This window comes from Papio anubis, chromosome 12, assembly GCF_008728515.1.
Source record: "Papio anubis isolate 15944 chromosome 12, Panubis1.0, whole genome shotgun sequence".
NCBI classification, from domain to species: Eukaryota; Metazoa; Chordata; class Mammalia; order Primates; family Cercopithecidae; genus Papio; species Papio anubis.
The window spans coordinates 62,909,742-62,922,432 of record NC_044987.1 but is presented as its reverse complement, the minus strand read 5'-3'; the positions used below and the strand labels follow the sequence as shown (position 1 = coordinate 62,922,432).

General features: G+C 40.9%; 1 protein-coding gene across 4 annotated transcripts in view; it reads right to left on the bottom strand.

Annotated features, from left to right (window-relative positions):
• STIM1 (stromal interaction molecule 1) overlaps positions 1-12,691 on the bottom strand; it is a 217,127-nt gene that overhangs the window by 109,767 nt on the left and 94,669 nt on the right. The window lies entirely within an intron of this gene.

Here is a 12,691-nt window from a genome sequence, read left to right as displayed (position 1 = left end):
CCCAAATAATGTGTAATTTTCCTTTTTGCTCATTTTGTCAGTGCTGATACATATAAGGTCAGCCATAGGCTGACTGGGGAAACCTCTCATATCTCATGCCTTCCCATAGACAGTTACATCAGGCAAATATTTTTTAGATATCTGAAGGTCCTGAGCTCATCTGATACAACACCTTAGGTGGTCTGGGATACGGTTTCTTCTGCCTACCATTATATGTCCACGCAGCAGTAAAACCAGTACAAGAGCCTAGGCCACCTTAACTTGTTCTGTGACACCTAGTCCTCTCTTACAAGCCTGGAAAACACCTAGTCTGAATGATGCACACAATAGAAAGAGCCTGAAATCTAGGCTTAGCTCTACCATGTGATCTAGGGAGGACATTTCTCTTCTCCAGGCCTCAAGGTCACTATTTGAAAAAGGTATTTTGACTGAAGTTTCTAGTATTTCTTCCAATTCCTAGACGCTAAAATTTCTCTTTCCTTTTGATCTGGATCTTGACAACTACTTCCTTGGCAAAATACTCTTCAGATGACCCTCAAAGAAGATAGATCTTGACTTCCTAAGCAATAGAAGAAGCTGTCACAGGACAGAAAGTAAGGACAGGATGAAGAGGCTGTGGTTGTGACGCCTTTTAGAAGGCACTAATCAAAGACCTAAAATACCCTAATCCATTTAATCAGCTACTTGTCTGCCAGCCAAAGACAGTGATAAGACCAGACAGGTCACCTCTCTACCTCTTGCTAGTTATTCAAATCCTTTTCAAAATAAGGGAGGAGTATAAATATTAAATTTTAAAGTGTTCCAGATGTGATTCAATAAAAGTATGTTGAACATTGAAGTTCACCAATGTTAAATGATGTGCCAAAGTCAAAGGCAGCTGAAGAGCCACAGTCAGAGCCCAAGTCTGCTGACTCCCAGGCCAGCACTTCAAAATCCCATCTTCACCACTGCCTTTTTGCTAGGGTGACCAGATAGCTGGCCTTGGGTTGCTTTCATCTTTTAGAAGCTACAGGTGATAATATGGGCAAGAAGAACACTGAAGCAATGGGGGCTTTTTTGGTTGTTTTTTTGTTTGTTTTTTGAGACAGAGTCTCAACCTGTTGCTAAGGTTGTAGCGCAGTGATGTGATCTCTGCTCACTGCAACCTCCACTCCCTGGGCTCATGCAATTCTCCTGCCTCAGCCTCCCAAGTAGCTGGGATTACAGGCATGCGCCACCACGCCCGGCTAACTTTTTCTATTTTTAGTAGAGATGGGGTTTCACCATGTTGGCCAGGCCAGTCTCGAACTCCTGACCTCAAGTGATCAGCCCACCTCGGCCTCCCAAATTGCTGGGATTACAAGCATGGGTCACCATGCCCAGTCTGCAATGGTTTGATAAAAGAAAAAAAGTATGATGAACAGTATGCATACAAAAAGAAATATCTCTGCATAAACTTATTTCTTTCTACATTTGTTCTGCTAAATTGGGGAATGGGATGAAGGGGTGGTGGGAACTTAGGGAGAGAGCAGAATACACTCAAAGATTAAGGCATTGTTTCTCAACTACCTCACCAACAAAAACATATATAATTAAATATTAGAGCTTTTTTATCAGCCCGTGATATGCCCATTTAAACATTTATTGAATGTTCTTCATATATTAGGCCCTATGATCAGCATGGGGCATAAAAATATGAATCATATCTCATTTTTCTCTCAGAAGGTTAATTACAAAAGTGGGAGAGCCAGGCAATTAAAACACTGTGTGCTAAGTGCCATGACAGAAAGAATCATAATTAAGTATCAGCAAATTTTTTCTGTAAAGGGCCAAATAGTAAACAACTTAGAAATTGTCGGCCATATAGTCTCTGTTGCACAACTTAACTGCCATTGTAGCACAAAAGCATCCATAGACAAAATATAAGTGAATGAACTTGAATGTGTTCTAATAAAACTTTATTTATAAAAGCAGGCAGTAAACTGGATTTGGCCCACAGGCCATAGTTTGCAGAACTCTGTTATAGAATATCATATGTAGCACACCTAAATCATATTGGATTGACCTAAAAGAAGAAATCCAAGGCTGGGTGTGGTGGCTCACACCTGTAATCCCAGCACTTCAGGAGGCTGAGGTGGGAGTTCCCTTGAGCCTAGGAGTTAAAGACTAGCCTGGGCAACATGGTGAAACCCTGTCTTTACAAAAATTCTTAAAATTAGCCAGGTATCATGGTGCACACCTGTAGTCCCAGCTACTCAGGAGGCTGAGGTAGGAGGATCGCTTGAGCCCACGAGGTTGAGGCTGCAGTGATCTATGTTTGTGCCACTGAACTCCAGCCTGGGCAACAGAGAGAGACCCTATCTCAAAAAAAAAAAAAAAGAATTAAAGAAAGATAGAAATCCAATCTTTTCATTAGCCTGTATCCACACACAGGCTTATCCTATGTAAAGCATAACTTCTAACAGGCATTTTAAAATAATGGAAATCGTTTACCAACTCTAGGGTTTGGGGCCTCCAGGCTGCACCACTGGCCTGAGGTCAATTAACCAGCACCTTTCCCAAAGACCTACAAGATCCAAGAAGTTTGGGCTTCAAATACCCAGTCTCTGGTTTGTAACCTGATCAGACAGACAGGTGACCTTTGCTGCTAGCATCAGCTGACACACAGAAGGATTAAAGGGATTGAGGGTTAGGGAGTACAAAAGCTTGATTCCCCTATGGCTGTTGAATCCTGTACAGAAAAACCATGTCAGCCAAAACTCACAAATAACTCCTTCAACCAAGCATGTCCTGAGCTGTCTCTCTGTTCTTCCTGAGAGAGACACAACCATCTGGAAATACCTTCAAAGAGCCATCCATTTAGCAACACATAACTACAGTGAAAAAGCCTGGACTTAAGAGTCACAACACTATCAAAATCCCATCTTCACCAGTTACAAACCATAAGATACTGGACAAGTTAATTTATCTGAGCCCCCAATTTCTCATTTGCAAAATAAGGATAATAATCTGCTGCACAAACTTTTTAAAAATGAAATCACGTTTGTTAAAACATCCAGCATACGGCCTGGCATAGGCTGATATTTAATACATTTGTAGTATCCTTCTTTACCCCCAGAGCAGCAAGTAAACAGTTCCCATCTTCTGTTAACTTTGGCCACTTTCCCTATGAAGAATCAAATATAGGAGGTATAATCCAATCAACCTGACCAGTCATATGTTCCAGGTGAGTGGGAAAGTGGTTCTTTGCGAGACTCTGACAGCAGCCTGTACTCCCACAACATTTATATGCTATCACTGGTAACATTCATCATACCGGGTTTAATGTGTCTTCCCCACCAGACTGTGATCTCCATGAGGGATTGGTACCATGTCCCCAACAGCAACAAAAACCCAGGTATTGACAAGATGCTCAGTAAATTTTTTTTTTTTAAAGAGTACCTAAATATTAACTCTACAATTATGTGTAGGATTTCTCTAGAGAAAAAAGAGAAGAGTTCTAGGCAAAGAAAATAGCATAGCCATATGTTTTTAAACTTTTTGGTCTCAGGACCCTTTTATATGCGTAACATCTTTTAATTCCAAAGAACTGTTTAATATTTACCATATTAGAAAGTAAAACAGATGCAGCCATAAAAAAGAACGAGATCATGTCCTTTGCAGGGGCATGAATGAAGACGGAGGCCATTATCCTCAGCAAACTAACACAGAAACAGAAAACCAAATACCACATGTTCTCACTTCTAAGTAGGAGCTAAATGATGAGAACACATGGACACACAGAGGGAAACAACACACATTGGGGCCTTTCAGAGGGTGGAGGGTGGGAGGAGGAAGAGGATGAGGAAAAATAACTAATGGGTACTAGGATTAATACCTGGGTGACAAAATAATCTGTACAACAAACCCCATGTCATAAGCTTACTTATGTAGCAAACCTATACTTGTACCCCTAAGCTCAAAATAAAAGCTAAAATTTAATTACCTACATTGCCTTAATGAATATTTAGCAACATAAAACTTTTGCAAACTGCCTCAGTAAGATTTTTTTGTAGATTGATAATATGTTTCATAAGGTATAAATCAGAGCATTTCAAATAAAATTTCCATAAAATTTTGAATTAAAAAAGGAAAGTAAAACACAAATGTTTATATTTCGTTATTAATTCATTCTATTTTTTCTTAATAATCAAAACAGATTAACACTAAATGAGTAACACTAAACTCATTGTAGAACAGATAAGCCAAAAGAACAAACAATTGTTAAAGTCTTTGTATACATACTCCCAGAGCAAGACTTTTCTAAAACGTAAAAAAACAACAGATGTTAGTGAGGATGCAGAGAAAAGGGAATACTCATACATTGTTGGGGGAATGCAAACCAGTACAACCTCTATGGAAAACAGTATGGCAATCTCCCAAAGAATCAAAATTAGGCAGCTAGCCAAAGGATAAAAAATCATTATATAAAGAGATAGCTACCACTCATGTCTGTTGTGGCACTATTCACAATAGCAAGACATAGAATCAACTTTAGTGTCCATCAATGGATGATTGTATAAAGAAAATATTTATTTACACACACACACACACACACACACACACACACACACAATACTACTCAGCCATAAAAGAAGAATGAAATCATGTCTTTTGCAGCAACGTGGATGGAACTGGAGGCCACTATCTCAAGTGAAACAACTGAGAAACAGAAAATCAAACACCACATATTCCCACCTACAAGTAGAAGCCAAACAATGTGTATCAGGGGACATGGAGAGTCCCTGGAGTCAGTGGAGACTTGGAAAAGTTGACGGGAGTGGGGGAGGACGGTAAGGGACAAGAAAATACCTTTTGGGTACAATGTACCCTATTTGGGTGATGGGTACACTAGGTACACTAAAAGTCCAGGCTTCACCAATATACAATATATCCATGTAACAAAACTGCATTTGTACCCCCTAAATCTATAAAAATAAAAAATAAGACACTTTTCTAAAAGAACTTTTACAGACACCTAGTTTAAGTAACCACAGTTTAGTTAACTAGGTAGTTTCAATACACTCCTAATTAAGTATTACAATTCATGCTAATAGGAAAAATGTAGATGATACATAGAGTTAAAAGTGCATTTCCACCTCTAAATGTTAGGTCATGATACCATTAAGAAGGCTTCCAAAGGACAATTTTCTCATATGCTTTATCCTAAATTCAATCTTTTTCTATCAGCTCCTTTGCTTAGAAATATAGGTACTTGGCCGGGTGCAGTGGCACACGCCTGTAATCTCAGCATTTTGGGAGGCCGAGGCGGGTGCATCACAAGGTCAGGGGTTCAAGACCAGCATGACCAACATGGAGAAACCCCGTCTCTACTAACAAATACAAAAATTAGCCAGGCATGGTGAGGCGCACCTGAAATCCCAGCTACTTGGGAGGCTGATGCAGGAGAATCGCTTGAACCCAGGAGGCAGAGCTTGCAGAGAGCAGAGATCACACCATTGCACTCCAGTCTGAGCGACAGAGCAAGACTCTGCCTCAAAAAAAAAAAAAATTTATATATATATATATATATGCGCACTCATCACATTGTCCTTTGATGTCCCATTTTGGAAATTCAATGCTTCCCATTTGGCCTTGCCTTTTAAATCTAGCATTCCTGGACACTCAATATTAATGTCCACAATTATAGCTTGTTTCTAAAGCCCATAGAGTTGTTTCAGTTCTTCCTCATCTGGTCTTGTTTTCACCTTCCTCACATCTTCTGCAACACTGTCAAAATCAGCCTGCAGGACCAGGCATAGTGGTTCACTACCTGTAATCCTAGCACTTGGGGAGGCCGAGGCATTGCTTGAGCCCAGGAGTTCAAAATCTGGGCAACATAGTGAGACCCCATCTCTATAAAAGCTGAGCATGGTAGTGCATACCTGTAGTCCCAGTTACTCAGGAGGCTGAAGTAGGAGGATCACTTGAGTGCAGTATGTTGAGGCTGCAGTAAGCTGTGATTGTACCACTGCACTACAGCCTGGGCAACAGTGAGATCCTGTCTCCAAAAACAAAAAATCACCTTTCAGAGACATGGTGATGACAGCCAGGCTGCTACTGCTCTCCATGTTCTCATTTATTCATTTTAGAACAATAATAAATCTCTTACATATTAATGTAAATAATATTTTTATGGAAAATAATTGTTTTCTGAAAAAAATCACAAGAAGGGTAGAATTGTTTTACATTTTTGCAAATCTTTTAAATGTCTACCTTAATAGAAGACAGATATAATCTTATAGCTACATTCAACCTATTGTGATGTGTTGTTTTGACTGAAGATCAAAACATAGATATGCAGATGGAAGAGAGAGGAGTATTTTACTAGTCAGACTATTGTGGATATTATATGAGACTATACCCAAACTCAACAAGTGGTAGGTTTCTTAAAGGTTAGTTGCAATGTGAAATCCCAAACTATACAAATAAACTTTTCGTACTCTCTAACATTAAAATCCATTGGTCTATCTTACACTTTGAATGGATCTTTTATACACGCATGACTTTGTAACATGACGCACTTGTCATTTGGAAACTATTGGTTAGGAGTTAGTGCAGAGCTTCCAAATGTTGACACTTCCATTTATACAATATCAAAATAGTCACAATTATTAATATAACCACTGATTTCATCAGAAAAGCTTTTAATCTAGGAAAACTGTCAATTTCACAGTGACAGATACAAGTTTTCTAAAATCCAGTTTTCACTTAAAAGCTGGAATTTTATCATTGGCAACAAATACTACCAGTTGTTTTCCTTAAGGCAGAAGACACATTTCATTTATTTTCAAGAAAATGTCCGCCAAATACTGAATAACCATAGTTATCTATCACCTATTACTTCCAGTAATGATAGTGCTGCCTGAAAAAAGAGAGGTATGTCAGCTTACACCTCAATTGCACAAGTGCTTTCCTTGAGATAACCATCAAACTTCTATGTGCAGCAGAAATGCTTTATGCATACTTATATTTCATCACACAGAATATTAAAAGGCATGAACTCATGGGATACAATTCAATAAAATTAATGATTTCTACTTCTTTGTTGAAAACTTTTATTTTTTTTAACTGACAGTGTGTGGAGGTGAGGAATACAGCCATTACTAGTAGTTTAGTGCCACTGCTTTGATTTGTGTTAAGGTGCCAGCAGTTTTAACTACCACTGTTTTTGCAACAACAGTACAAAGGTATACATCGTTTTTTTAAGGCAAATAATATATTATTATGAAATGGCTTTGATCTTCTGGATGTCCTGACAAGGCCTCGCTCACATCCGCCATGGTCTGAAGACTACACTTTGATAGCTATTGGCAGACAAAACCACAAAGTCCTTTCCCTCATGTCCAGATCTCCTCACCTTTCTCTAGGCAGAGCTAATCATTCACTGTTCACTGTTCTATGCTCCAAAGCACTTTGTGCATAGCTCTGTTATATTAATTCTCATGTTATGAGCTGTTCACATGCCACAGCCAAGTAGTAAGAACCAAGCTTGACTCATTCCATCCCCCAGGGCCCATTATAATACTACCACTAACATCTACCCTGTCAAGTATGAAATCAGTATGTGCTGGCTAAATGAATGAATGAATGAAGAATGTGTGAATTAATTAATTAAAAAACCATATCTCCCCAAAAGGCAAGGGAATTCTTGAATACAACCCACCAATTCCCACCACCAATATCCACTGTCCATCTGATGCCTCGACTTTCCCAACCACTTTCTATTTCTCGTCACTAAACAGTAACTCATCCCTGGAGGATGAATTGGAAATTGCCAAGTTTTACCAGCGGGGGCCCCATCAGTAAGAAAAATTTCTCCCACTTCACCTCTTACTCCTCAGCCAGGACTAGCAAATTCTGCAGCTACTCTTGATGGGATTAGAATACACCCTCACTCTTGGAAAGGGATCAAAAGACTAAGACTTGAGAGCACTGGCCCTGGGAAGATTTTCAAATTTGGCCAAGGACCATAAAGTTCAAGAGATAAAATAGCATGGGGCCTAGAATGGGGATGAGGTGAGGGAGGAGTGAGGGATGGACACTCTGGCCAGAAATGTAAAGTCTTCTTTTTTTAGACGGAGTTTTGCTCCTCTTGCCCAGGCCCAGGCTGGAGTGCAAGAGCTTGATCTTGACTCACTGCAACCTCCGCCTCCTGGGTTTAAGCAATTCTCCAGCTTAGCCTCTGCTGCCACGCCTGGCTAATTTTTGTATTTTTAGTAGAGACAGAGTTTCATCATGTTAGCCAGGCTGGTCTCAAACTCCTGACCTGAGGTGATCCACCCACCTCAGTCTCCCAAAGTGCTGGAATTACAGGTGTGAGCCACCGTGCCTGACTATGGAAATGTGAAGCCTTAAAAAAGGAACAGGTTTGAGACCTGGAGTTATCCAAGAAAGGTCCCCAGTGAAATATAACATCTCAGCTGAGGCACACAGCAGGCCTAGCCACAGGGAGAGGAGTCATATCCCTAGGCTGGGCAAAACTCAGCCTATCTGAGAGACATTCCTGTACCTGTTAGAACAGCTTGTCCTCATATCCAAGAAGAGGACCAGCTCTTCTCAGCAGGGGGCAGGAATTCAAAAGATCTTTTCTTCTGGACAAAACTGGCACTGGTTTCAGCTGCCTAGGCAACACTAACACAAATCACTACAGATTCTAAGCTCTGACTTCCTTTTTATTTTTGAGAGGGGGTCTTGTTATGTTGCCCAGGCTGGTTTGAAACTCCTGGCTCAAGCAATCCTCCGGTCTCAGCCTCCCAAATAGCTAGGATTACAGGCTTTTGCCACTGCACCCAGCTTCTGAGGTCTGAATTTTGACCAAGCTCACTTCTCTCCCTGAGGTCACTCATCAAAAATTAATCAGCTCAGAGCAGTGGCTCAAGCGTGTAATTTCAGCACCCTGGGAGGCCGAGATGGGCGGATCATGAGGTCAAGAGATCGAGAACATCCTGGCCAACATGGTGAAACCCCGTCTCTACTAAAAATACAAAAATTAGCTGGGCATAGTGGCACACGCCTGTAGTCCCAGCTACTTGGGAGGCTGAGGCAGAAGAATCGCTTGAACCCAGGAGGCAGAGGTTGCAGTGAGTCAAGACTGTGCCACTGCACTCCAGCCTGGTGACAGAGCAAGACTTCGTCTAAAAAAAAAAAAAAAAAAAAATTAATCCATTGGCCAGGCTTGGTGGCTCATGCCTGTAATTTCAGCACTTTGGGGGCCAAGGTAGGAAGATCACATGAGGCCAAGAGTTCAAAATCAGCCTGGTCCACATAGTGAGATCTCATCTCTACAAAGGAAGAAAACAATTTAAAAATTAGCCCAGTGTATTGGTGAGCACCTGTAGTCCCAGCCACTTGGGAGGCTGAAATGGAGGACTGCTCGAGTCCAGGAGTTTTAGGCTGTGTGAGCCATGCTCATGACACTGCACTCCAGCCTTGGTGACAAAGCAAGACCCTGTCTCAAAATTAATAACAGGCCAGGCGCAGTGGCTCACCCTTGTAATCCCAGCACTTTGGGAGGCTGAGGCGGGCAGATCATGACGTCAGGAGTTTGAGACCAGTCTGGCCAACATGGTGAAGCCCTATCTCTACTAAAAATACAAAAAAATTAGCTGGGTGTGGTGATGGGCATCTGTAATCCCAATTACTCAGGAGGCTGAGGCAGGAGAATCGCTTGAACCCGGGAGGCGGAGATTGCAGTGAGCCAAGACCGCACCACTGCACTCCAGCCTGGGCAACAGAGTGAGAATCCGTCTCAAAATAAATAAATAAATAAATAAATAATAATAATAATAATAATAATAATAATCCACAGCATCAACTATATATACAGCTCCATGTTGAGTACAATGAGATATACTTCTGAGTTCAACCAGCATTTCTGACTTTGCACCTCATATGGCCTTACCTCAGTCAGTTCATAACTATAGTTATTTGAAGATATCTGAGGACACAGCTTGTGATTCTCATTTTTCATAGCATTTGATTCCACCTGGCACATGATATATTTATTTCTTGGTTTGTTTGTCATCTATCTCCCTCCACTAAAAGTAAGGTTCACGAGAGCAGTTGCTTTTTCGTTCACTGCAGTATCCCAAGGGACTCGTACAGTGCCTGACACATACTAGGTATTCAATAGAGAATTTGCTGAATGAATGAATAAAATGAATAAATCTTCACTTTCCCTAATTTGCAAGGTAGGTTTCTCCTCTTTTTTTTTTTTTTTTTTTTTTTTTTTTTTGAGACAGGGTCTTGCTCTGTCACCTAGATTGAAGTGCAGTTGCATGATCATGGTTCACTACAGCCTCTACCTTTCGAGTTCAAGCAATCACTGCCAACCCCTCATTCTCCCTCCCCACACAACCACTGATCCAATTTCTATCACAATAAACTAGTTTTGCCTGTTCTAGAATTTCAAATTAAGGGAATCATCAGTATGTACTCTTTTGTGCCTAGCTTCCTTCCACCACCCCAGAATATTCCTACTTGGTCCTTCACTGCCAACCCTCATTCTCCCTCCCCACACAACCACTGATCCAATTTCTATCACTATAAACTAGTTTTGCCTGTTCTAGAATTTCAAATTAAATGGAATCATCAGTATGTACTCTTTGGTGCCTAGCTTCTTTTACTCAGCAAGATTTGAGATTCAGCCATGTTGTCACATGAATCAGTATTTGTTCCATTTTGTTGCTAAGTAGTATTCCATTGAATGGCTATACCACCACTTGTTTATCCATTCATCAGTTTTTGGCTATTTTACAAATAAAGCTACTATGAGTATTCATGTACAAGTCTTTGTGTGAACATATGTTTTCATTTTTCTTGAGCAAATAGCTAGGGTGGAACTGATATATTATACAATAAAAATATGTTTAACATTTCAAGTTAACTACCAAACTGTTTTCTAAAGTAGGCCTATCACTTTATACTCCCACCAGTCATGCATGATATGTCCAGGTGCTCCATATACTCCCTTATACATGGTGACGCTAGACTGAAGCCCAGGTCAAGAACCACTCAGAATTCTTTCTATATGGAAGGCTCTTACTTACTTCTTTCTTAACCTGCAAACTCTGACTCATGCTGTTGATCTCCATTTAAATATCTTTTCTTCAAAGATCCTGACTCATTCTCCCGCCCAAACTGGCTTAGGCCCACATTATACATTCTCAAAACAAACTACATTTTCATTTATAGCACTTTTCGCAACAGTAATTATTTCTGTGATAATGTGCTAAATGTCTGTCTTCTCCACTAAATTAAATTGTAAGCTCCATAATGGCAGGAACCATGGCTGTCTTGTTCATGGCTGAATCCTGGCTGCTAGCACCTAGCTTAGTCCCTAGCACAATAGTTAGACTTCAATGAACATGTGTTGAATGAACAAACAAATGCCCAGAAAAATTTGTTGAATGAACAAATTCTAAAAGAGATGAATAAACACCATCCTTTGCTCACAAAAAGTACTAGGAGAATGAGCACAGTATATGAATTACAAGGTAAAATATAGCAAGGGGCAAGAGACCACAGCAGCAGGAGATACCACTGAAAAACAGGTAGAAGAGAATAGGAGAAGAAGGAAGAGCAACCCAAACAAAGAAAGCCCAACGGCAAGGAGTACAGCATCTCACACAACTTGACTTATTAAAAGATCAGGAAGTCAGGCCAGGCATGGCAGCTTATGCCTGTAATCCCAGCACTTTGGGAGGCCAAGGATCACCTGAGCCTGGGAGCTCAAGACCAGCCTTGGCAACATAGGAAAACTCCATCTCTACAAAAAATACAAAAATTAGCTGGGAGTAGTGGCACACATCTATGGTGCCAGCTACTAGGGAGGCTTGGATGAGAGGATTTCTTGGGCCTGGGAGGTCAAGGCTGCAGTGAGCTGTGAGCATGTCACTGTACTCCAGCCTCGGCAACAGAGCAAGACCCTATCTCAAAAAAAAAAAAAAGGAAGAAGAAAGAAGAAGAAGAAAAGAGAAGAAGAAGAAGGAGGAAGAAAGGAAGAAGAAGAAGAAAGAAGAAGAAAGAAGAAGAAGAAAGGAAGAAGGAGGAGGAGGAGGAGGAGGAGGAGAGGGAGGAGAAGGAGGAGGAGGAGAAGGAGGATGGTTATACATGATGGCGAGGAAGGAGGAGGAGGAGGCTGAGAGGAGGAGAAGGAGGAGGAGGAGAAGGAGGAGGAGTGAGAAGGATGTGATGATGATGAGAAGGAGGAGAGTGAGAAGGAGGAGGAGTGAGCATGGAGGAGAGAGCATGAGGAGGAGGACATGAGGAGAGGAGAAGGAAGAGGATATATGAGGAGGATATGAGGAGGAGATAGTTAAGAAATAGCTGAGAAGAAGAAGAAATAAAGGAGAAGGAGTATTAGCTGAGCATGAGAAGGAGAAGGAGAAGGAGAATGAGAAGGAGAAGGAGAAGGAGAAGGAGAAGGAGAAGGAGAAGGAGAAGGAGAAGGAGAAGGAGAAGGAGAAGGAGAAGAAGAAGAAGACGACGACCAAGAAGTCAAAGCATTCTTCTTACTAATCTTGCAAAAACTCCTGGCATAGAATGGGAATAATGGATGTTGAGATCACATATTATACTCAGACTCGAAATGGCAGAATTGAAGGGGATTTGGAGGGCCTCAAGGGCCACTGCTCTTTTAACACCTGGAGAAGAAAATTGAGGTCATAAA